The sequence below is a fragment of the Nycticebus coucang genome, chromosome 5, assembly GCF_027406575.1.
Source record: "Nycticebus coucang isolate mNycCou1 chromosome 5, mNycCou1.pri, whole genome shotgun sequence".
NCBI classification, from domain to species: domain Eukaryota; kingdom Metazoa; phylum Chordata; class Mammalia; order Primates; family Lorisidae; genus Nycticebus; species Nycticebus coucang.
In genome coordinates, this window is record NC_069784.1 from 26,397,071 (window position 1) to 26,402,872 (window position 5,802).

A 5,802-nucleotide genomic window follows, 5' to 3' on the forward strand; every position below is an offset into this window, starting at 1 on the left:
GGATGTCGAAGTTGGTATAGATGGAATCTGTCACCTTGTTCATAGGCTCCAGATGAAAACAGTGATTCAGGATGCTGTTCTGGCAAGTGTTGAAGCTGATACAAGCATTGCTCAAAAATGTAATAAAAGTTGGAGAGACATTTTGAAGAAATAAACAGGAAACCTAGAATTCCCTATTGACCATATGATCAGGAAAAAGATCTTGGAAACTAAGCAAACATTTCCACATTCTAGAATTTGAAGATTGAAAAAAGTGTTCAGCATAGCTCTTTCAAATGTTGAGGTTATGTACGTGGCTGTCCAATATTTCTCTACTTTTACATCCATCAATAAATAAAATCCTCCACTTTTCTATGAAAATTTTGAAAGAATGATATGGCTATTATTTTCTCCTTTGGTTTCTGGGTATTTGCATTTTCATTACATGCCCAGATACTTTCTCTGGATAGCAAAAAAGAGTGTTCAGGTCTGTGAAGAAAATCATATGTAATGAGAGTGTGTAGTGCCCGTGACCTTGGAAGAGAAATACATAATTGTAACTGTCTGAGTAGCTACAGGGGAAGGAGAATTTACAGTAGATCTCACATTTATTTCAATTAAAGTTTTTATGGAATGTTTATTGGCCAATTTAACAGATTCAAATTTCTGCCCAAACTCAGTTACATACCGGAGATTCAGGAGATGAGATTCACTGGAGATCAGTCCAGTGAAATCTGGACTGATCTCCCTTGGAAATCAGTTCCCATGGTTCTCCATGATCTTATCAGGTCAAGCCTGAGATAGTATCATCTGAAATAGCTGAGTTCCACCTGTCTCCGCAAACCTCAAGGCATTGCTGGTGATGACTACACAAGCGTTCATATCAGAGTGGACCTCCCACATCTCTGACAGACTTTTATTTTTTTGACTTACATAACAGAAAGTGTTTTCTAATAACATATTTCTGTTATTATAACTTACTGTTTAGAGGAAACTTCTGCATAGCTGTAGTTCATACTTAGGGTATGACCACAGGAAACATATACTCTAGTTTCCCCACAGGATTGAGTTGAGTTGTGCTCAGCCACAGGCCCTGGGGTAAGAGTAAGCCTGGCTATAGGTTTATATTAATGCCAGATTTGGTGGTGGCAGCTTACCTCTTCATTAATAATTGCCATGATGGAGCCTAAGTACCCTGGAAGGCAGAATATCACAGATCTAAACAAGCTGGTCCTTTGGAACTTCAATTTGTATTTGTGCAAAATATATATTGTTCCTGTGAAGAAATAAACCTGAAAAGTAGAAAACAAAAGTAAAGTCTACTTCTAAATCTATGTTGCTGGCTCAGGCCTTGTTGACAACCAAGATTGGTTTTTTTGAGGAAAAAGTAGCTAAAAGATTCTATTTAGAATTATTAAAAAATTGAATTATATATGAAGTGATTCGCCTTAGAATCAAACTTTATTCCCAGGTTGTCCAAACAAGTATCTAAAATTGCCAGAGAAACACAATGATACAAGTTCTTGGAGAGTGTCATTTGGAAAATGGACCAATAAATGAAATGAAATTTCAGGAGTGTCAAGTAGTTATGAGGATATCGATATACTTTAGATTGTGTAAAATCTTGCCAGGAATTTTTACTGAACTGAAGCCAAAGCTCACCAGGCAGCACAATGTCTTATAAAGAACTGACGGCAGAAACAGCACACTGTGTTCACATTCAAGTGTTCTCCAGGAACCCCCAAAATCTTAGTACAGTAATATTGCAGGATTCAAGGCAAACATGGGGTTTGTAAAGCATTACTTTAAGGTTTCTTATGGGACATTGCTCATTGATTCACTTAGTCTTCCTTTATTAAATAACCAGCAGGCTGGGGCATCACAGCTCACAGCAACCTCAAACTCTTGGGCTTAAGTGATTCTCTTGCTTCAGCCTCCCAAGCAGCTGGGACTACAGGCAGTCACCACAATGCCTAGATATTTTTTGGTTGTAATTGTCGTTGTCGTTTGGCAGTTCAGGCTGGATTAGAACCCACTAGCTCCAGTGTATGTGGCTGGCACCCTATCCTCTGAGCTACAGGTGCCAGGCCTGTTTTTTGTCATTTATTGAAGAGTGGCATTACATTGTTGGCCCATTCATCAGTTGACAGACCTTAGGGTTGTGTTCAGTTTTTGGCTATTATGAATAAAGTTGCTATGAACATTCACATGTTGAGTTTTTGTGTGAACATATATTTTTATTTCTCCTGGATAAGTACTTAAGAGTAATAATTTCTAGAAATTGGGATATACATTTAACTTTGTAAGACACTGCCAAACTGTTTTATAAAGTAATAATACTACCTTACATTCTCACCAGAAATACTTGATAATCCAACTGCTGTCATGTGAGTGGGTGTGCATCGGTTTCTCATTACTGTTTTATTTTGTGTTTTTCTTCTGACTAATGATGGTCACCATTTTTTGTAATGTGCTTATTTGTCATTCAATTTCTTCTTTGTGGAAATATTCTTTTTTTTTTTTTTTTTTTTTTGTGGTTTTTGGCCAGGACTGGGTTTGAACCCACCACCTCCGGCATATGGGACTGGCGTCCTTACTCCTTGAGTCACAGGCGCCGCCCCTGTGGAAATATTCTTTCAAATCTTTTGCTTATTATTTTTTAAAGTTAGATTGTATGTCTTCTTGGAATTGAATTATAAAAATTCTTTATATATTCTGTATAAAAGTCCTTTATAATATATATGTTTTTATTTTTTATTTTTTTATTTTTATTTATTTATTTATTTATTTTTTATATTTATTTATTTTTATTAAACCATAGCTGTGTACATTAGTATGATCGTGGGGCACCATACACTTGGTTCATAGATCGTTTGACACATTTTCATCACATTAGTTAACATAGCTTTTGTAGCATTTTCTTAGTTATTTTGCTAAGACCTTTACATTCCACATTTACTAGGATTCACATATACCCTTTCAAGATGCACCGCAGGTGTAATCCCATTAATCCCCCTCCTTCTCCCTCCCTCCCCCCTCCCTCCCCTCCCTTTCGGGATTACACCTGCGGTGCATCTTACATATAATATATATGTTTTGCAAATATATTCTCCTAGTATATGGCTTGACTCTTCACTTTATTAATGGGGACTTTGGAAGAGCAAATGTTTTTGAGTTTGATGAAGGCCATTTTATTAGCCAGTCCTTTCCATGACTTTCCTTGATGAAGCAAGTTTTGAACTTTGCCAGCTTAAAAAACCATTTTCTGAGATGAATCAAACTAAAATAATAATTATCTATGGATGAAAAAAGTCTTAAAATAGTCATGATTAAAGAGATAATTGGTAAACAAAATTTGTTATTTTGTTGCATACAATTTTTACCATAATAACCATATTATTACTGATAATGTACATTAAGACATATCAATATTTTACAATATTGGAACATGCATTACTAACATATATACAAATATAACCCAAAGAAAATTAAGCACCATTTCATATTTGACCATATTTCCTGTACAGTTTTAACATATCAAATAAACCTGATATGCCTCTCCTGGACTTTCCAGTGGCCCTAATATTTAAAAAGCTAGCTTGAGATTAAAAAAACTGGATTTATTGCTTGCTTCAGCAGCACATATACTAAAGCTGGAATGATACAGGGAAGATTAGCATAGCCCCTGCACAAGGATGACACGCAAATTCGTGAAATGTTCTATATTTAAAAAAAACCCTAAAAAACCTAGATTTAGAATTTTGATTTTGGAAAGTTTGTAAAATATCAAAGACAGAAATGTAAAACATTTGTTCAAATAGAATCACAAGTTGCTATAAAATAATGGTTGTTTATTTAACCAAGATTGATAATCAGCAAAGAAACTCTTAAAAGTGATACAGAAAGTTATATAAAATTTAGTTTCTCTAGTTAGTCAAAACCCTAATGAAGACAACACAGGGCTTATCTTGATAAAGTTAAGTATCTTTTCTTCTTTTAGGCCACTTGCCAAAATGGTAAAGAAAACCCTTCTGTTGTGTGATTTTTTTTTTTTTTAAAGGAAATCAGGCATGAAATTTCATTAAGAGCAAATTAATATCTTAAGAAAACTTTGTTGTTTTAACCAAATTTTTATAAGTTATAGCCAAATGCATTGCACACAAAATTCCTGCATAAAGTCCCTCTCATGAACTTCATTCCAACTTGCCAAGACCATCTCTAACATTCTTTAAGCTTTCTATTTCTGTCTCAAATTTCCCTTTCCTCAAACAGCCATTTGAATTGTTGTCATTTTAGGACAACAATTCCCATATAAGATCCTTTATTATATAATAATATTCTTTTTGTTTAACCTTTCTTATCAAAAACACATTTCTATATTCACTGCCTTTCCACAGCTCTTTCTTACTCACTACTTTTCCATCTTGTTTCCCCTCTCTTCTCAAACCTGTATTTTTAATCAACCTTTAGCCTCTGAATTAGACAAAATTATATATACATTTAATAAAACACATTTATGCTTCCTTTATGATTTTTCTTATTAATAATATATCTTATTCTTTGGTATACTTTATATATATAATAGAATCACATGTATTGATTATCATTCTTATTTTTAGTTAACTTTATATTTTTGGTGAAAACGTAACCAAAATGTCATGAATTGTCTGTTATAAGACACTTTTCATAAAAGAAGATCACAGTTTACTATAAAATTAGTCATTCACTTAGCCAAACTGATAATTAAAAGATTTTTAAAGAGCAAAAATCTTGCTCTTTGATAGAGAGAAAACTCGGTTTCCCAAGCATTCACAAGACTTGATATAGACAAACTGAAATGCAAACTAGTGAGGAGGCAAATGGAGTCTATCTTTCTTTCTCTCTTTTCCCCACTTGCTGCATTTTATTCAAAGGCAAACAAAAATCTTTGTTACCTTTATTAACCAGACAAAAATCTTGTTCAAAAGAAGAAACCAAATTTCACCATTGTGCTAGTGTATTAATGGAAAAGCTAATTTTAATAAAATCTTATAAGCAAATCCATCTAATTCTAATCAATTTGACTGTAAGTCAAACTTTTCATGACCTTTGTTTTTAACTTTTATACCCATTTAGTTTTTTATCATCATTTACTTATTTAGTATAAAACCATTTTTAAAACTCATAAATTAGAAAAATTATGCTTTTCAACAAAACTTAATATTTCTATGTCTATTTAATAAATGGTGCTGGGAGAACTGGCTAGCTACATGTAGAAGACTGAGATTGAACCTGTACCTCTCACCACTTTTAAAAGTTGACTCTCACTGGAAAAAGACTTAAATTTAAGACATGAAATGAAAAAATTCTAGAAGAAAATATGATTAAAAACTCTTAATAATACTGGCCAGGGAAAAGATTTTATGAGGAAGACCTCTTTAGCAATTTCAGCAGCACCAAAAATAAATACATGAGATATGATCAAGCCAAAACCCTTCTGCACAGCTAAGGGCATAACATCTAAAGCAAACAGACAACCTTTCAAAAAGGGAGGAGATATTTGCATGCTATGAATCTGACAAAGGGCTGATAACAAGAATGTACAGAGAACTCAAACTAATCAATAAGAAAAGAGCAAACAATCATATCACTGGGCAAGAGACATGAACAGAAACTTCTTTGACGAAGACAGACAAATGGCCAACAAACACATGAAAAAATGCTCATTGTCCTTAACCATCAGAGAAATTCAAATCAAAGCTACCTTAAGATATAACTTAACCTCAGTGAGAATAGCCCATGTCACAGAACCAAAGCTGCAGATGCTGGCATGAATGTGGAAAG

General features: G+C 33.6%; 1 non-coding gene across 1 annotated transcript; it reads left to right on the forward strand.

The window, feature by feature from the left end:
• Window positions 1-3,606: 3,606 nt before the first annotated feature.
• Window positions 3,607-3,709, forward strand: LOC128586924 (U6 spliceosomal RNA). Its single transcript, XR_008380381.1, has one exon. It is a non-coding gene; the product is annotated as a U6 spliceosomal RNA (small nuclear RNA).
• The last annotated feature ends 2,093 nt before the right edge of the window (window positions 3,710-5,802 follow it).